Source organism: Leopardus geoffroyi, chromosome A1 (genome assembly GCF_018350155.1).
Source record: "Leopardus geoffroyi isolate Oge1 chromosome A1, O.geoffroyi_Oge1_pat1.0, whole genome shotgun sequence".
Lineage (NCBI taxonomy): Eukaryota > Metazoa > Chordata > Mammalia > Carnivora > Felidae > Leopardus > Leopardus geoffroyi.
The window spans coordinates 112,488,173-112,509,481 of NC_059326.1; positions in this window are offsets into that span (position 1 = coordinate 112,488,173).

The window sequence follows — 21,309 nt, forward strand, 5'->3', positions numbered from 1 at the left end:
TCACCAAAGATATGCAAATACAGAGCAGTGTTAACATATAGATGCCTTTCACGTTTGCAGAGTCTTTGAAGGTTATCATACACACACTAGTTGGTTTTTGAAAACACAATTGGAATTGTACTGGCCTTCTCCCACTTGAAGGACTCTTCCTATCCTTCAGCTTTCACTTTGACCTTCCCTTCCTCCCAGTTCTCTCTGACCACTCAAGCTAGGTTGTGACCTTTCATTAGTCTCCATTGCACCTTACATTTTGTGACCTTTATCTCAACCATAGTGTGACTATTTGTGTGTGATTTGTGTATTCAGTATTTGGGACCTCACTGAGACTGTAGCGGTAACTGAAGTTTATATTGAGAATTTATATTGTGCTATGAAATAGTTGAGTGCTTTCATGTGTCTTACTTCATTTAATCCTCCCAATAACCTTACAATATAGATTCTTTTCGTACTTGTTTTATGGAGGAGAAAGCTGATGACGTTGACAGAGGTTTAATGCCTTGTCTTGCGTGGTGGGGCTGCTACCTGCCTCCACTGGCTAACTACTGCTTCTGGTCTGAGAGTTGCATGCTTCCTTTCTATCCAGATGGATCATCCGGAAGCCAAGCTCTCTCCCTCTAGGAAAGGACTAGGTCTTTCATTTTCTGGCCCTTAGGCAGCACCACAGCACCCCTTTCTGAGGCTACTCCAGCAGATCAAAATTACATTTCAAAGATATAAAGTGGCTTTATTACAAAATACTAAAAATTCACCTTCCTTTTTCTTTCTTTCTTTTTTTTTTTTTTTTGTTTCAGTACGCAAAACTTTATCCATGACAAACAGCTCCACATTTCAGAACATCACATTCCACCATAAAGATACAAAGCAAACCCAGGACCCTTGAGGAATTCATGATTCAAGTGTCCAAATCCTTTCTTGGATCCAAATGAAAATATCTTTTCACTTCCATATGCTCCTTTGTAAATGTCAAATAGATAGCAGGATAAACAACGTTTTATGAGGATACAGGACATGTATGAGTTATTACGTCAAGTGGATGGGGGGTTATTGCCCTTTGTTTGCAAGGAGACAGCCATGAGGTCTGGCATGGGGTTATCTGGTGCTAGAGCCTGCAGGTTTGGGGGACAGAGATTGGGGGGGGGGGCAGCTGGAAGAGAGAGAGGGTTTGCTAATTACCATCTGTGACCAGCAGGGAGCAGGGAAAGAATTGTTGAAGGCATGCTGTTTTGTAGAATGGAGACATTTCTTTCAACCTCTAATCTGCCACAGCCCCCTTAATACGGGATTCGCACAAGAAACAAAGCAGCTCAGGGCACTGGGTTAAGAACCTGAGCTTTGGTGTTAGAAGGGTCTGCGTGTGAGTCTGAGTTCTATAGCTTGCCTGTGTGCAAATTTCTTAATCTTATGAGCCCAACTCTCCCGTAAATTTGGGGTCATGAAAGAGTTGTAATCAGAGTTACATGAGATAAATACACAAAATGCTTAGCATAGAGCCTGGCATGTTACAGGCATTCAATATATGTTAAGCATTATTTCATAGCTGCGTCTCGACCTATCAGTCAAAATGACCTTTTCCTTTATATCTTAATTATTTTTCTTTAGACTTTAAATGGTTTTATGGAAACCTTCTACAATGAAGTACATATTCTCCAGGCTTATTAAATAGAATATACTAAATACAGCGAATGCCTTTGCTTTTGTTATACTTGATATACCTCAGTATATACACATAAATAATGTAGGAGTCTATAAAGTCGAAACTGGAAGTCTGCCCAGTCTGCTGCAATTCACTCTTATAGTCTGTGCCCTTCGCAACTTGGAATTTTCCTGAACATTGCATCAAATGGTGTGATGCTGAGATGCTCTCATCTAGAGCTATGACAATGTAGGGAGCATTCTACCCTTACACTAAATGGCCCCAGCCAGCCAACCTCTAGGAGCCCCAGGCCTCCTCCTTAGTCTTTCTACCTCTCCCTTGATGTCAGATGGTGGCCTTCCCTCCTGCTCCTTCCCACGTTAGTTAGGGGTTTCTAATCTCCTTTGTTGAGGAAACAAAACACCAAGTTGATTATAAGAGTGGGCTATTAGGACTGTTATCTCAGATATTTAAGATCCATGATAATATATTTCATTTATTTCTGAACTTATGGTTATAGCATAGAAAAAGGGGTAGCATCTCAGAGAGAAATCCAAAGACCTGATTCCTGGTCCTGGCCCTACCATTTAATACCTGCATGGACCCGGAAAAGTCACTGAACCTTGCTAAGCCTCAGTTGCCCCATCTATAAAATGAGATTCATTAATTAATTCATCAAACTCTTAGTTACTGAGTGCTTCCTGCGCACCAGACATATTTCTAGGTGCTTTGAACATAGCAGTAAGCAAGAAAGATATCCTCAAATTTACATTACAGAAGTAGGGAAAGAGGTGATAAGCAAAATACACTCACCAGTTAATACCCACCATTGGATATCAGTGCTACCAGCAGGTGCCCCGAAGACAATCAGGTGGGGTGATATGGTTAAACCTGACAGGTCGCCTGTCTCCCAGGGTTGCTGGGGCTTCAAATGAGTTGCATCAAAGGGTTTCGTAAACGATACTACGTGATATGAAATATAATTCTCAGAAAACAACAAAGTACCCATATATTTGTAATACCAACCACCCAAGATTCTGTGATTCTCAAAGAAAAGGTGTCTCAAAGGAGAGAGGACATCCGGAGGGCCAAAGGTGGAGAAACGCTGCTTTCCAGTAAATAAAACAGTTGTCTGTATTTATTTCAATATTTTCCCTAAGTTTTCAAAGTCTCCCAAATAAGTGGCAGGGATAAGAGGATGGGAAGATTTTTTTTCTACATACAAAGGCAATCCTTGCTTATTACTTAGGCTAGACCCTGCCATTAGCACTGGAACGATAGATTGGGGGGGGTGAAGCGGTGCTAGACCAAAGCTATGCAGTGTCCTTTGGCAACCCCAAACTCTAAATGTTTGCTTACAGATCACAGAATATTTTAATGGTAGGAGAGACTCAAAGTGCTCGAACCGCCACCAAGGAAGCCCCGTGAGACGTGACGATGAAGCAAATCTGGTAATGTGATAAAGACACATTTGTATACCTCGGCTTAGGATGTCCATCATTAGGATTTTCATTATTGCCTCAAACATCCAGTGAGGCTGGTATCTCATACTGTACGGATGAGAAAACTGAGGTCCATGGTGAAAACATCCTCCCCAGTGTGTCGCTGAAGGTATTTCTTGGCTTAGCGGCTGCCTTCGGATTCCCCCAGGAGCTCAGGCCATACTGGGTTTCTTCTCGGGCTTCTAGGCCCTTCGCACTCTGCCCATCCATCTAGGGGTCTTTGCTATTGCCCTCTCTTAGTCCATCCTGCTCTCCCTCCTGGTCTTCTGCCTCCTTCCCCATCTTAAATACAGATTTTCCTGCTCATTTTTCTCTACCGTAGCACTTCCTTTCCTTCCAGGCATGTATGAAGAGAGATCTACATACTTTCGAACACGTGATTTGGTATATTGTTAATCCTCCCCTCATGAAGTCGACGTCTATGCCTGTTCAGTTCACTGCTGTGTTCTCAGCCCCGGGCACGGTGCTTATTAATAATTGTGGAAAAGCGAGTGGAAGGAGGGAAGGCAGGCAGGCTGACGGATCACTTGTCTTTGAAGGGTCAAAGATAAAATTAAAACTGTTTTCCCTGACGTTATATTACGAAAACGTTAAGGCATACAGGCAGTGGAAAGAATTGTGTAGTATGGCTTCAACGAAGGTTGTTAAATTAAGAGCTACCAATTGAAGTTCATGTTCAGGAAGACTGAATTTAAAGTTGGGTCGGCTGGTTGCGGCACACTAGGCATTGGACCAGCGCTCACTGCCAAGTGCTTTGGGAGTTCTCAGTTACAAAGCACTGGTTCTACACAAGGTGGCCCAGAGGCAGTACCTTGGACAGAAAGCTGCAGGTACCCACACACAGAATTAAGGCTTCCTCTCAGTTCCTGGTGACACTGGGTGTTGGGGGGATGGAACACATCTGGGCCTGGAGGGTCTAATCGAGACCACACGAGGCTCTGTGGTGCAGGTCGAATTGGTTCTCCTTTCCCACCCAGCTTCTTCTGTGAAATGGGGATTAATATGCCAGGCCTGACCTCCTCATTGCTCACTGAGATGGGATGATGGGAATCAGATGTAGGAAATACAAAGCACAAAGTGCCGTTTAAACGTAAGGGGTTATGGCAGGCGGCAGCACACACAAAGCAACCGGGGATCTGTTTATTTTCCTTCTCGCTAATTTGCGCTGTTAATGAAGAATTCCCGGTTACCTCCCGGCTTCGGTCCTCTGGCAGGACTTTGGCTCCGAGCCGGGCGGCTCCTCCTGGAAACGTAGTTGAACCGAGGGCAAACTTGTAAGGGCCCCTGAGATAGTGCTCACTCCCCGGAAGCAGGATTGCTTTGAATATTTTGCCAAATCTCCTTCCCACTCTTGGAAGAAGATTTGAGCCGCAGGAATACAGAAACAGTTGTTTTCGCCTGCCCTTTCCATCTCCCCCGGCTGCACGGTTTCTGTCTCACATCTATCCTCCTACTCCTTTTCTTCTCCTCCCACCCAGATCCAAACTTGGAGGGGACCTTTTGCCCTGAATTTCAGCAGGAAACATAACCAGCAACCAGATGTCTGACTTTTTCACCCCCTTGGCAAGGATTAGCCATCTTCCCTGTAAACTTCCGGCCTTTCCTCTCCGTTAGATCTCTCAGCTTCTTCACGCTCCATCTCCTTTAGCTCATACACGTGAACACCCTCCAGAGGAGAAACAAAAGGTAGCATGCAAACTGCCGCAGCCGTGTTGAGGATTTCATACACTCCGTTCAGTTGGTGGAGGGTCGGGGGATGCCGCGGCAGGTGGGGGTGGGGAGGGTAGCAGTTCAGCCCCTGGGTTCATTTGCTGTCTGGTTAGATTCAGATCCAATACATTCAGACTAGGTGTCCTCAGTCAGAGACAGAGATCAACAAACTCACAACTTAAAACGACACCCAAAGGGAAAGAAATGCAAAATCTGTTACCATCAGAGTGGGTGTGAAAAAAATAATAGGTAAGGCAGCTTTCTCAGCTTCTGGAATAATGAGACCCAGATCTTCTCCGACCCACGGCAGAGGACTTTGGAACTGGGAGAGTCCTCAGACGGCCGCTCTTGCCGTTCCTTCCCTTTCCAGGCAGAGAAACCGAGGCTCTGCCCAGGGGGGAGGGACTTACCCCAGGTCCCTTGATTGATGGCACAGGGGGCTTCCCAGCACAAGGGCCCACTCTTGGGTGTCGTTATACCTCCCCTGAGACATCTCTGGAAAAGCAAGGTGGCAGTCCCAGGTCTGGGCTTTGCCTGCCCTGCTGTCTCTGCCTCCTGTCTTTCCGTTCTCCAAACGGTCAGCTGGGTCTCCTTACGGTTCACTCTGATCCGCAAGTCCCAGCCATGCAGCAGCAGCAGCAGCTGGACCAACAATCACATGAAAGGGGAGAAGAGGCAGAAACCTTTTTTTTTTTTTTTAAATAAGAGGAAACGTTTTCAAACCAGCGCTCTTGGCTTATCTATAAGGCAATAAGGAACAAGAGATTCCCAAAGAAATGCATGAAAATGGGCGCGTTGTCACAAGAAACTTTTAAAAACGGATTGTAAGGAATTCTCAGTTGCACTCCTCCTGTCCCTCACACTCACTTTCCCCACATTCACCCGTGTCTGCTGGTACAAATCCCCATGCCACCATTGCTGGATGTGTGACTTTGGTCCAGTCACTGTCCCTCTCTGTGCCTTAGTTTCCTCACCTATAAAAGGGGGATATTAGTTCTTATTTGGCGATTATGTGAAGTGAAAGCTATGGCACTTTGCATGCAGTAGGTGGTTATAATAAACATTTGTTCTCTTCCAATTTTCTTCCTTCTCTGGTGGAAGCCTGTGAACACTTCCCTTAGGCAGTGGGTCCCAGCAGGATAGGAAGGTGCCTTCTTGAAGCTCCACAGCACATTGCTTCCTCACCCACCAGCGTCTTTGTCCTGCAGTCCCGGCTGCCTCCAAGAAAAAGGATTGGTCTGGGCCTTGAAGGATGTGTTCAATTTGTCTAAGTGGCCATGGCACCTAGTCCTGGCAGAGCCACTGTGGGAAATGTGTGCCCCTTCTGTCCTGGACCCACAACCAGGGCCTCTACCCCTGATGTTTCTAATTGTTCACTTCACAAAACCTGAATTTTTCTTCTAAAAAAAAAAAAAAGAAAGAAAGAAAGAAACCAGGGCCCCAACATTAATGTAAATGAATCCCAAGGGGGGCCGTTAGCTTGGACTCAGAACAATGAGTTAATTGAAAGTGGTAATGAGAAAAAGCAGCTGACACTCATAAACCCATGGGCCAATGAGCAGTTCAATTCCTGGGCAGCGGGTGAGAGCCAGGCTTTCTAGCCAACCGAGATGTCAATGGCTTCTGAAAATAATTGCCCAAGGCATGCCGGGCTACGGGCGGGGACAGAGTTTGTCTATAGATCCTGTCACCTGGCTGGGAGCCACCTGTGCTGGCTCCATGCCCAGTGCTTCAAGCCCTGAGAACACCCTGTGCTTTGAAGAAATACCTGAGACCCAAGGACAGACGCTCAGCTGGGGTATCATGTGAAAAATCACCGTCAAGGGACTTGGTTCGCATTCCAGCAAGGAGATGGGGTCTCACACAAAGCATATATCTGGGCCTCAGTTTTCCCACCTGTCAAATGAGTACATTAATACATTTCCCCACAGCCTCTCAGCACTATTTTGTTTGAGCATCAAATGAGATGTGTCTGGAATGCTCTATAAAAGAAGACATCTGAGGAGGAAAGCTTACATCAAGCTGAGGGGTCAGATTACCTAGTTAACTCGAGTGAGGCTCAGATAATAAGAATTCATACCTCCTAAGATTGATGAAAGAATTAAATGTTTATTATATATAATGCTAGATAGTATTTGGAGTGGGAGCTGATATATGGTAAGCACTGAATAAATGTTAACTCTTACTTCTGGTGAGTTATTATCTTCAGGGTGGCCTTGTCTTATAGTGACTAATCCAAGCTTTGGCCAGGAGTCCTACGGAGGGTTCTACTTTGCTTTTTTTTTTCAACCATCTCTAGTCACATAGATCAAACATCCATTCCTCCCACAGCAGTCCTGTATCTAACAAGGAGGGGCAGGCTGATTAGACAGAGCAATGGGAAATTTGAAAGACAAAATGATTCACAACACACCTGAGATCTAACTGATTGAAATGCCATTTCTTCCCAGAACCTGACATTCACATTGCACCGTGAGCTCACTGCATGCCCGTCCACCTGCAGGCCCAAGCAGGGATGTAATGGAATCTTCAGTGAGCCTTGGACCATTTATCTAGACAACTGATGGAGTCCAGGGTACAGGAAACTACGAAACATGATTGTGTGTGTCTGTGGCATGACATTGGGTGGGGGGAGCTGCAGAAAATCCTGTAAGAAAAAATGATTGTGTTCCTTAGATAAGAACGAAGACACAGGCGTCTCCCCAGGTATCTGTCCACCTCCATTCTGCCTCTGGCTGGCTCTCAGACCTTCCCAGAAGTTTGGACCACCTTATTACTCATGTGCAACCTTGAGTGGGACTTTATGGCAGGTGCTGAGTGGTATTGCCCGTTCTATGTTGAGCCTGAATCCCACAGCAAGTGCAGGAACACAATCCATGTAGCTGTATCTTGACATGCTCCTCATTAAAGCCAAGGACAGCCTTAAGGCACAACCAAGTGATTCACACATTGCCACTAAGAGTGAAAATTGGCACAACCTTTTTAGAGCACATTTTAGCAGTATTTCTCAAAACAAAAGATGCACCTACCTTTGAACGCAGCTTCGAGAATTCTGTCCCACAGAAACGTGCACACACATACACAGAAGCAAAGGCACAAACCTGTTTACTGCAGCATGCCAGTAATAGAAAGGACCAGAAGCAACACAGGTGGCCATCCAAATGTGCAAAGATGCAAAGATGCTCACTACACCAGGCTTGTAATCACAGGGAAAAGAAGAACGACCATGAAAAATCTGTTTATAGGAGGTGTTGAAAACATTGAAGTGTTTAGTACATAGACTCCAGTGACATGGAAAGGTTCCAAATATTTAAGTAGAAAAGGTAGATTGCAAAATATTAAATGTAGTGAGGGCCTTGTTAGTATGTGTACAGAAACAAGATCCAGATGATTAGACCAAACTGCTGACCTAGTTGTTACCTTGACGGGGGTGAGAGAGAGAACAGGATACTTGCACTTTCTGTATTATGTATTTCTGTAACATTTGGCTTCTTCAGGATGAAGATGTATCAAGTTTGAATGTAAAAAAAATAAACAGTAAAGATGATTAAGAAAATGCTCATAAACAAAACTGAGGGAACCGAAGGGGCTGAGCTACAAGCTTGGCCTTCAGGGCATTCAGCTAGGTTGGAGCTCACTTTCAAGGATCCAGAGAGATGGTTTGATGTGGGCTCTTTTGTGGGCTCTTTGGGAGGCAGCGGTCAAGTTTTGCTGGACTTGGAGCACAGGTCCGCTCAAGGATGTGTTCCCCTACTGACAGCGGCAAACGTCGACCAGCTTCAGAGCAGAGGAAGTTGACCTGGCTGCCCAGATGCTCCTGTCGAGCTGGGGCGCAGAGGGACTATGGCTGGAGCCGCCTCCCCCCCCCCCCCCCAACCCGGGAGCAGACCCAGTTCTGAGCCAGCTCGGGGAGAAGGGGCTTCCTCAGGGCCTCTGTCCATCTCGCAGGCCTGGGAACTCCACACAGGACTTCCTTTCTTCCCTTCCTCCGGGAGGCCCAGAAAAACTTTCCTGTTTCCCTGTATGACCCTCTAAGTCTTAAAATTTTCATTCCACGTGAGCTGGGCAAGAAAAATCTGGCCGGGCACAGGGGACTATCAGTTATGGGCGGCAGACAGCTGGGCAGCCTGTACGTGTAATTTCACAGGATCTGCTTATTCTAATCAGTGAGGGGCCCGTTCCCCCAGCAAGACACCACCACCCACTCTAGAACCACAGCTTCCTGGGTGGGAGCAACAGAACACGTGCCTCTACTGACTCTGTAAAATCAGCAGGACCCATTGAAAAGCTGATGTAGGATGGGAAGTCTTTGGTCCCCTTTTTTGCCTCAACTGAGAGCTTCCGCCATTTTAGTGTTATTCCTGCAGAAAGGCCAGAACCCTCATTTGAGCCTTTTTGACCTTGAGAAGGTTTACAGGGGGTCATGTGAACTACCATTGAATATTTACAAAATCCCCCAATGGAAAAATACATCTGACCCCTTCTGTGGATTTCCAGAGCATTTACTCTATCAGTAATGGGAGAGAGTTACAGAGGAAGAGAAGGAGGGGACACCTGCTGTGGACCAATGCGAGCCTCCGGGAATACACGGGGGGACATGAACAGGCATGTCTAACTTCATGGAGCTCACAGTCTAGTGAGGGAGAGGAGCTTCAATCAGATAATCACCATCCTAGTACATGATAGCAAAGGGACATGGCACTCTGAAAGATCCAACAGGTTCCAAGAAAACCTAGAAAGGAACCAGTCTAGGCTGGGCTCAGGGAAGGCTGTCTTAAGGGAAAAAATACTGAGATCTGAGAAGTGAGGTGTGGACAGGAGTGGAGGGGATGGGGAGAGGACACTCTGGTAGACCCTCCACACAGAGGAGAGCCGAGAGTTGGGGGAGGGGGGGCAGCAGGGAAGATGGAGAGAAGTGGACAGGGATGAAAAGGGGGCAGTGAGGAAGAGAAAAGGAGTGATGGTTTTTATGGACATAGACATGACTACCACCACAACTCCCCCCTACATGCACACACACACACACACACACACACACGGCCTCGGAATAGCTTGCTTGGAAACAGATGGAGGCTGAGCTTGCCAAGACCAAAGGATTCCTCCCAGGACTGGATCCCTCTGTTTACTAACTGTCCATTCCTCTGCTGAGAAAGGAAGAACTGATTTGAGTCAAGGACTGTTAATTAAGGAATAATGAAATGAAGACAGAGAGGATCTAAAACGAGCAGGATAAAAGTATACACTTGACTGTCTAATTTCAATTGTCTTTTTTTTTTTTTTAACTGGGCAGGAATCTAAAATGTCAGACCATCTGGTTCAATGCCATGCCCTCCTTGTCCGGACTCCTAGACCTTCTTCCTTCCTCAGGAAACCTAGGCCGTTGCCCGCAGGCTCAGACTCCTGGGCCACTTCCTTCTTGAACCCAAAGAGCTCCCAACCCAAAGCATGGAGACTTCTGTCCATGCCAGGGAAGTGGCCGACGACACTCCCTCCCGACCTCCAGCTGCCTCTGTGCCACACACAGTCCTCCTCACACCCATCTCATGAATCCCAACCTCCTCTCCCCTCACCCTCCTTCCTGGCCTGATGCTTCACTCTGTTTTATTTTCTCTGTCCCAGATCAAACTCAAAGGCCCTTCTGACCAGACTCCCGAGGTTGGAAGCTGGGAGTAAATGGAGGCCAAAGGGAAGGACTGTCTCAAGATCCTGGACTCTCCACTACCCACCCACACTGTTCCCCCTTTCTCTTCCCCTCTTCCTCTGTTACCAAGCTCCCATCAGAACTGAGGTCTGAAGGGCCCCCTGGGGCAAGCAGGGGTGCTGTGAGGATCTGAAAATGCCCTCTTGGAACTAGAATCGTCGAACTCTTTGGCTTGAGGAGAAGCACAGGGCAGAAGTCCTGTCCCGCAGGGTAGAAAGCACCTCACTTGGGAGTTCCGCTTCAAAGGAGCAAGTATCTCCCACGGAGATCCACCTTCCAACCCCGCAGGAAGTTTCCTACTCTGTCACATTCATTCATGGATTCAGTGAGCCACTGTGTGCCACCTCTCCTTGGAAGGGTTCTGAGATGATCAGGCAGGAGTGAGGCCACGGTCATCTGGATTTCTGGAAGATGAGGTAAAGTGTAAAGAATTGTCTTTATCCAGACAAGAGGTTCTAAGCTTCTTAGAGATCCCAAACCCTTAGAATAAGCAAAAGGGCCTCTCCCCAGAAAAATTTACACATGAAAAGTGCCCGAAGCTCTGTAAACAGCCCCAGGGCTCCACCCTGCAAAGGTCCTGGAGAGAGCCTGGGCTTCAGTGAACTAGCACCCAGTCCACAGGCAGGGCACCCAAGCCCCCCTCCAGTGTGCCAGAGGGCACAACCCATGGGCCTCATCCTAGGTCCAGTTCCTAGGACCTGGCTGCGCGGAAAGAGCAAGTGAATGAACACCTCATTTTGCTCTTTTTGGGATATCCCTGTTACATAGGGTCCCTCCTCTCTACTGTCAAGGAAAGTAGGGCTCCTGAGCAAGAATTTTCCAGATCCCGAGGTGAGCAAAATGCTATGCCCAGTGCTTTCATCAGGGTAATGTCTACTGAATTCACCCTGTGGTCTTGAGATAATCTGCTGCCTCCTGGCTGGCTAGCCAGATGCAGGGCCTTTCTTCCTAGGTCACTGCAGAGGAGAGGACCCCTACACACATGCACACACACACACACACACACACACACACACACAGGCCAGGAGAAGAGAGGACGCCTACACAGACACACACACACACATACACACACACACGTGCACACACAGGCCAGGAGACCTGTCTCTAGAGTGAAGACTTATCTGGGCTCCAACCTTAGCTGGAACACTGGCCTGGGAAAAAATAAAGTCTCCACAATTAAACAAATGAACACAATCACTGGCTTATAAGATGATGAGAGCAAAGTCTGCAGGAGCCCTGGTTTAGCCTAAGACTTCTCTACCCATTTAAAACATTTCTAATGAGCCCGTCCAACTCAAGAGAATAAGAAATGGGACTGTTTTCCCTCTTAATTTGGGGTGTCCCAGATTTCTCCCTTAAGGTAATCAGGGAAAAATAAAATTACATTACATATGTTTTGCTCTAGAATTCAGTCAGCAAACATTTTAATGTGGGCCTACCATGTAGCACTATGTACCATCCACCACAGCAAAGAACTTGATAGATGTGTCCCTACCACTTCCCTACATCACAGAGATAAATCCTGGGGGGATGAGTCTTCCCACAGATACTCCATACAGGATATTGTGTCACCTAGGACTCATGGAAGTATCCCCCCCGCCCCGATCCCCCCCTTCCCCAGGAGGAAGCGTCATTTCCCACATCCTGCAAGGGTGGGGATAGCATGTGGACTCAGTCTTCCGTGGAGCCTGTTTGCCCCAGACACGCCTTCCCAGCTCCTCTGACTTTCCAGCTCACTCCTGCCCTTCCCTTTCCGGCAGCAGTTAGGCAGCTGGGTGACCCTGGTCCCTCCAGGCACAGGGCCACAGCGCAACGGGAAAGCCAGCTGGGACGGGACTGAGGCGGCCAAGGTCCTGGGCCGGCCCTGGATGAAGGTCACAGGTGACACCGTGATAGTGCTGCTGAAATGCTGGCAGAGAGCTTGTCCTTTGAGTAACCCCCTCTTCCTCTGCACCCCTTCGTCTTCCCTGCCACCACCAGCCTTCCTCCTCACTAGGGAGGCAACTGCTTGAGGCCCGGCTCTGACACATGATGCTGTTAGGATAATGCCAAACACTAGTCATGGCCTACCAAGCCCTGGGTTGTCCTGTCCACCTCTCCAGGCCCATCTGTGTTTACTTTCTCTGTCCAGCACTGGTCTTCCCGCCCTGGGGCCTTCACACTTGCTATTTCCTCCACTGCCTTGAAGGCTTTCCCCACCCTCAGCCCCACCCAAACTTCACCTTTGCTCAGCTGACTCCTGCTCATCCTCAGATAGAAGCTTAAGCACCTCTGTCAGGGCAGCGATCCCTGCCCCCTGGGTCTGTACGCTTACTGGCCCGTCCTCCTTTTTCTACAGTGCGGTCACTTGTCCCTCCTACTAGGTTCTCTCAGTGGCATGGGCAGGGACTAGGTCTGTTTCTGCTCAGCCTTGTGTCTGGCATCTGTCACGGAGCCTGCACAGAGCAGACCATTAGTAGAAGTATGACAAATGCTTGGATGGATAAACGAATCAATGAATGCCTTGCGTGGGGGATGCTACTGTACTGAGCAGATCTCCTGGCCCTCACTTTGTATGCTGGGCTGGGAGCGGCAGAGCCCAGAAAGCACAGGGGGTCTGCCATGCCCACAGCAAACTTGTCAGGAAAGTGACCTGAGCCACGTCATTCCTGGAGAAATGGGTTTGACTTGTGCCGTGTGGTTTGAAAAGAAGCAGCCCCTACAGCTCTGGACTCACAGTCCCCAAGATGATTACTGACGTCCCTGCCAAATTGCAAATGAGCTGCCATGAGAGAAGCCAATACGTTGTGAGGAGGCTCGGTATGAAATCTGTCCAATAGAATTCATTTCAGGTGGTGGCAAACTTGGAAGTCTCTCTTGAGAAGTTGAACTACCAGGAATTCCGGGCAAGTGAGAAAAGAGGAGGAGGGTCACCCTAGGGTTGGCTGAGTCCCCAATCACGCCCCGAGTATTGTTCTAGAAGCCTGCTGGACAACTCCTTCTTGGTAGCCCTGGGAACAGAATGACTTCCCAGCCAACAAAAGCATGTTTTTACCACCCCACCTTGCCAGATATCCTTGCAATAGGCATCCTCTGCCATTAGGTAGCTCATGTTCATCTGTTTCTTCCAATTTCAGAGAGGAAGAAGAGCCCAAGCGTGAGAATGAGGAATGGGTTTGTCACTGTGTTTTTGTTCTCATTGTGTATTGTGCTAAAAAAAAAAAAAAAAAAAAAGAGACCTTTTTGGTTCCTCCTTAAGGCTGCTGAGTCCCTAAAGGTAGCTGCTAGAAACCACTCGGCACACACACACACAAATGCCCCATGTGGCTGTGGGACTTTAGTTGTCTCTGGCCTCCTAGCAGTTCCAGGTGAAGACCTAGCCTGTTGGTGAATCGGTAGTCACTTGGAGCCCCAGGCGCTAACTCCTTTACGAACCAATGCAGGCATGGCTGCTTGGCTGTCTGCGTGCCTTTATTTACTCCAGTTCGGTTTTGGCTCTGTCCACGTTGCAAACAAAGACGAGCCAGGCCTGAGTAGATCTCTTTCCATGAGGTTGCTTATACACCTCCAAAATAATTTCCCGTCATGTGCTGATGAGGTGAATGGAGAAAGGAAAAAAGCTGTGCAGTTTAAAAAGTTGACTTCAGCCGAAAGAGGATCTCTTTTGCGTTGTTGGTGGGAATGCAAGCTGGTGCAGCCACTCTGGAAAACAGTATGGAGGTTCCTCAAAAAACTAAAAATAGAACTACCCTATGACCCAGCAATTGCACTACTAGGCATTTATCCACGGGATACAGGTGTGCTATTTTGAAGGGACACATGCACCCCCATGTTTATAGCAGCACTATCCACAATAGCCAAAGTATGGAAGGAGCCCAAATGTCCATCGATGGGTGAATGGATAAAGAAGATGTGGTATATCTATACAATGGAGTATTACTCGGCAATCAAAAAGAATGACATCTTGGGGCACCTGGGTGGCTCAGTCAGTTAAGCATCTGGCTTCGGCTCAGGTCATGATCTCGCGGTCTGTGGGTTCGAGTCCCATGTTGGGCTCTGTGCTGACAGCTCAGAGCCTGGAGCCTGTTTCAGATTCTATGCCTCCCTCTTCTTCTGACCCTCCCCTGTTCATGCTCTCTCTCTCTCAGTCTCAAAAATAAATAAATGTTAAAAAAAATTTTTTTTTAAATAAAAAAAAAAAAAAAGAATGACATCTTGCCATTTGCAACTACATGGATGGAACTGGAGGGTATTATACTAAGTGAAATTAGTCAGAGAAAGACAAAGATCATATGACTTCTCTCATATGAGGACTTTAAGAGACAAAACAGATGAACATAAGGGAAGGGAAACAGAAATAATATAAAAACAGGGAGGGGGACAAAACAGAAGAGATTCATAAATATGGAGAACAAACTGAGGGTTAGTGGAGGGGGTGTGGGAGGGGGGATGGGCTAAATGGGTAAGGGGCACTAAGGAATCTACTCTTGAAATCATTGTTGCACTGTATGCCAACTAATTTGGATGTAAATTTTAAAAAATAAAAAATAAAACAAGTTAGAAAAAAAGTTGACCTCAGCCAGTGCTGATCAAAAGAAGAAAGGGGATGTTTGGGGATCATCTTAATTATGCAGACTCGAGATAGAGGATTTACGTCTGTCTTCCTGACTTGACTACCTTCCACGTGAGCAGAGGCCCTGCCTGGTTTGCGTTGTAAGGCATTCCCAGTGTCTAGCCCAAGGCCTGACACAGAGCAAGCACTCGATAAATGTGTGTTGAGTGAATAAATGAATCCGATTCCAGTCACAAAGCCAGAGATTGGAATAGAGATCTGACTGAAGAAACAGATGGGGGCAGAGTTTCAAGGAAAGAGGTGGGTGTTCTTTTCCACTGACATGTGTCTCTTTAGCCCTGATCTTCGTGAATGAATGGAGGAATGTAAAGTGTGAACGGATAAATAGGATAATAAATAAATAATGTCTCCTTATCATTCTTGTGCAGGGCTGACAGTAGAGACTCACCCAGCCATCATAAGACAGCCAAACAAATATTTTAACCTATATAAGGTTCTTTCCCGTGGTCCTGAAAACCAGTGGGAGTCCCCAGATGGCTTTTGCTACCACCTCAGGGACATCTCAGCCAGAAGCCCACTGGAGGTCAGACCTCATATAAATTCTCATTTCTGACAGCATGGTCTGGCTGGAGGTTCCTCCCACTCCGTCTGTGACACATTTGACGCGGGCGACTTTGTTGACTTCTTCGTTTTTGAAATGTTTGAACTCTGGTTTCTACTGTATAGTGTGATAGTGCTGTTTCAGGAACAGGTTTGTGGAAGCAACACAGATAAGAACAGCACCCCTGGTGGGTCTCTGCTGGGGGAACGGTACACCACATGACTCGAGCAGCCAGGATCGACTTAGAGGAACTTACCTGATTTGATTCATCAGTTCAAATCACCTTTAATGTGGCACCTTAATAATGCCATCATATTGTAAACGATACATCCACAGAGGTATTAGTCATTACACAAATAGAATTAATAGGTTTCACTGCACTTCAAGATCAACATGTTGGAACAGTAACTCCATTCATCCAGGGCCTTTTGAGCTTGCTCAGGGTCCTTACCTGACTGTTAGAATAAATATAAAGTTTTATGGCCTGCTTGTTCTGTGTGACTTCACCATCACCAAATCACACGCATTCAGTTCAGTTCAGAAATGGCAACCGTACGCGCTGAAACATTCGTTCACTCATTTGTTCTCTTACTAACTACTGTTTTTCCAGCTCAGTTTGCCTAGTATTGTGGTTCCCCGACTGTTATCATAGGATTCAAAGGAACCATTTTGTTGGGGTGCAGACATTTAGAATATCTCAGTAAGAGTGAGTCAAGAGAGAAGGCAGTGTGCATAGTTGGTTAGAGCAGGAGGTTGGGCATCAGATCAGACTTACTGGATTTGAATTCTAGTTCTATCACCCACTGTTTGTATACACTCAGGAGCCTATTTCACTTCTCTGGAGTCTCCACTTCCTTATCTGTCAAATGCCCTTGAAACCCCTCACCCCTCACCATCTCTGCCTAGCGTATCTCTTGTCCTTCTGGTGCTCCTCCCATGGTGCCATGCATCCAAGAAAGATCCTTGAGGTCCAGGCAGGCTGGATCAGGAAAGATGGGACAGGCTGCACAAGGGGACATTCCTACGGACGTTCTGCAAGAGCAAAGGTGTATTGATGGAGTGTGATGGCGGGTTGGGAGCAGAAAGGAACAGCGAAGAGGCCAGTTCAATGACAGGGGAAAGGAGGGCCGTATCGGGGGTGGTGTGAGAAGATGGAAGAGACTGGGGATAGAAAACAGAGAATGTGAGATTTTACAGGATGCGCAAAGTGAGGAATGGACCTAGTGCACAGAATATTTCAATCAAATTCTGTGATAGCCTTCCATGATTAGCGAAACAGTTGCAAACACCAGTTCTTAAAAAAAAGACACCCTCCAAGGTTAGAAACATTTCTGGGTGTTCTACAGCCCAAGCAGGCTGTAGAAATACATGCATTCACAGCATCCAGATCCTTAAAAGCTTGTGTCTTAGTTTCTCCATTTAAAAAAAGATCATTTGTTTTATATGGCACCTCCATTGTGAGGTTACTGTGACATTTAATGAAAAAATGTAAAGCACATTGCTCTGTACTTAGGACAAAGTACACACTTGATCAATAGTAGCTTTATTATACACATGGAAAGGTGTCTGGCAAGATGTCTTATCAACTTATTTATCACGGCTATCTCTCTTTGTGTGATTTCAAGTAACTTTTACTCTGTTTTTTGCTTTTTCTCTGTAATTTGAGTTTTTCCAATAAACCTGCATTATTTTTATAAAATTGTAAGGCTATTTTTTAAAAAATTCATATTTAGGAATGAAACATCTCAGGAAATACAGTCTCAAGGGATGTAGCTCTTCCTGTACCAACCTTTCCAATGAATGTACTGCATAGTTTAACCCTTTAGTGCTAAACACACCTTTTCAGAAAAGGTGTTTCACATTTGCATAATCAAATGGTCTCTTACCTGTGAGAGCTTTTTATAAAACAAAGGGCTCCTCAAAGATATAAAGAGTCCCGTCTCCTGAGTATATTTTGGCTGACACCTTTGAAATGACGATTTTGATTTTCTAGTTTCTGACTCTTTTATCAAGTGTTCAAGGATCTTGAAGACAGAAAACACGTGAACATCCCCCAGGAGACTGTGAGCTTCAACAGTGAAGTCACCTTGGTAGCCCAGTACTTGGCACACTGGCAGGCACGTGGTAGGTATCACGCAAATATCTAAGTTGAATGAATAAGAGAATGAACAAATGTTACATCTAAGGGCTGAATTTCTGCTTGGGAGACAAGGGGGGGTCACACCCTATTCCATATTGAAATTTGATTAAGAACTTTAAAAAATTAAATGGAAATAAAAGTGATTTTTACTAAAACCAAAAGTGAAGCAGAAAATTCAATGGCTCTGTATGGAGGGCCTATAGCAGTCCAGGCACTGATCTAAGTATTGAGGATTTTGTTGTGAAGAGGAGCTTAACTCCAGCGGGGAATATAGACTTTGATCTGGATGGTCTGAAAGTACGTAATGGGGGGAACCAATCTTGACAGGGTAGAGGGGTTGAGTGGGGCAGAGGTGGCAGGGAAGGCTTTGATAAGAAATTAACCTTTAGGGGGTGCCTGGGTGGCTCAGTTGGTTAAGCATCCGACTTCGGCTCAGGTCATGATCTCACGGTCCATGGGTTCGAGCCCCGCATCGGGCTCTGTGCTGACAGCTCAGAGCCTGGAGCCTGCTTCAGATTCTGTGTCTCCCTCTCTCTCTGACCCTCCCCCATTCATGCTCTGTCTCTCTCTGTCTCAAAAATAAATAAAACATTTAAAAAAAAAAAAAAGAAATTGACCTTTAGGCTGAGACCCAAGGTTGATGAGAAGGAGTGAGACAGATGAGGCGTGGTTGGCAAAGCATTTCTGAACTTTCCAAGGTGAAGAGCAATGGCTTCCTGCTTGCAGAAGGAGCCATATATACAAAGCCCTAAGTTGGGGAACAGCTTGTGGCATGTGAGGAACACAAATGAGGCCAGTGTGTGCAAGGCATGTGCAAGAATATTGGCGATGGCGGGGACCATATTGATCAGGGAAGGGTAGAGAGCTTGAATTTTATCCTAGTTGCAATGGGAAGACTTTGAAGACCTTGAAGAGCTTTAATTCCACAGGGATCATAATCTGATTTACATTTTCACCATGTAATAGCTGTTGGTCAAGGGACTGGAGCAAGGCTGGGTGGGAGCAGAAGAGAGTCCAGGGAGAAATGGTAGCGACTGGACCTGACTGTCTGTAGATAGTAGACACAGAGAGACATGGAGAGGTTTTGGATCTGGTTTGAAGGTAGGAATGATACGACTTTATACTGGATTGGAAGTGGGAGGCAATCCTATTTAACCCTGACTATTTCATCAACACAGCAGCCATTGTCCTTCCTCATCCAGGTACCCACTCTGTCCCCCATTTATGATTTTAATTTTCTATCAGGTACTTTTTACCAGATGACATGCTAAATTGTACTTTTCATTTTTAAAAAAATTACCTGTTTATTCTATTAAGGCTGGGATTTTTGTCTATGTTGTTTAATGTCTTTTCCCTGGTGCCCAAAATACACTTGATATGTACTACGTGGTCCATAAATATTTGTCATATCGTTGAATGAGAGAGGTAATAAATGAACAAATAAATGAGGATGAGAAGTAGGGGTAAGTGAAGAATGTTTTAGCTGGCTATTGCTGCATAAGAAACAACCCCAGAATCTCAGTGGTGATCAAGAGCAAACGCTAACTTTTCACTCTTGGGTCCCTGAATCATCATGGATGGCTGTGTATCAGGATGCAGGTCTGGTGAGGTAGGCTCTGGGCTACGGTTTGGGATCAGCTCTTGTTTATCTGTATTTTCATCATCCTTGGACCAATGGCTACCTGGGGCCTATTTTTCCGATGGTAGATGGAAAAAGTGCCGAATGCCAAGTCAAACTGTCAAGCACATCTAAAGATTATGTTCATGTCATCTCTACTGGCCAAAGTCAACATCAAAGGCACAAAGAAGTATACTCCACCTTCTCTAGAGAAAGTTAGTGCAAAGTTCTGTGGGAAAAGGTGAGGATATATAATTCCACAACAGGGAAGGGGTGAAGATTTAGGACAATAATCAAATCTACTACAGAAGGCTGCCTGATATTAGCAACTGTGTAAATGGAGTTGCCATTTATTGATGTGGGGGAGATAGGAGCAGGACCAGACTGGGAAGGAAGGATGACAAATATCAGGAGTTCAAATGTGTACCTGATAAATCCAGTGAGACTACCAAGGGCAGAAGTTACAAGCAGTACAAGCCTACCCAGCTAAACAAAAGCAGAATATATAGGCTAATGTAATGGGAAGTCAAAGAAAGATCTTTAGAGCTTCAGGCATAGCCAGATCAAGGGATTTTTGTCATGGCTTCTCCTCTGTATTTCAGCTGTGCTTCACTCTTTGGGATTCATCGCCAAGCGAATTCCCTCTACTTGGTGGTTAGATGGCCTCTGGCAGCCTCAGACTCAGCCTTAGCTTAGCAGCAACAGTAAGGAAGATTTCTCTCTCCCAACATCCATACATCAGTCTGAGAGCTAATACGTGTTGCTTTGCTTGGGTCATATGTCCACCTATGAACCATTCATGATGGACTGGCTAGTGGGAAACTAGGATAACCCTCCTAGGTCATATGCCCATCTCTGGGGTGGGGAGTTTGGGACCATGCTTAATATCGAAGAGGAATGGTATCACAAAGGAAGCAGGAGAAAGGGGTTTGGGAAGTATGGCGGGCAGACAAAATCCACAATTACTGCAGTGCAGTAGAGACATTAGAAGGGAGTTCAAGGGTCTGGAGTTCATTAGCCAAGTCCAAGATGGAAACAGAAATTTGGGAATAGTCTGCAAAAGAGAGTACCGTAGGCTTGAGGGTGAATGAGATCACCTACTATGGTGAGAAGAGAAGAGGGTCTACTGTTGGGTAAGATGAAGGCACATTTTATGTAACAAATGAATTTAGGACTGTTTTAGAGGTTGCTGGTGTATCTGTGAAAATACATGCCTTCCATTGCACTACTGTTCTAAGTGCCTATGGAGTTTCTATTTATTGAATCTTCATAATAATTCTATTAACTTGATACTACTGCAATTCCCATTAGGGAATTACAGACGAGGAGACTAAGGCACAGATTGGTTCAGGAACCTGTGCAGAGTCACATAGGGAGTAAGGGAGACAGCTGGTGTTCAAACCCGGAAGTGTGGCTTCAGAGTTCTCCTAAGATTTTATGCAGTTAAAAGGCATCGGAGGGAATGTGAATTTCTGTCTCCTTTCCGTCCCTGCAATTTCATAGCATTCCCAGATTTTCACCTGCTGCTTTGCATTTGTGGCAGAATGCACGTGTGGTTTAGCTCATCTGAGACTATGTCTCTGAGGATGAAAATTGAGAACGTAGAACTGTGGCGTTCCATCGGGTTAACTTGGAGGGCGTTTGCCGTCAGGAGGAACAGATGCTGTTTAAGTCAGGAAGAAATGAGTGTTCCCTCCAAGCCCTGCTTTAGAAAGCCTCTTTGTTTTACGACGCTGGGTGCAAGCAACCCTTTTAATTTTGTGTTTTGGATTCCAGCCATAGGAGGCCTTCTTTAATGTAGCAGATGGCTGGAGACAGGCAAGCCAGGTTCCTACACTCTGCATCAAGCGGT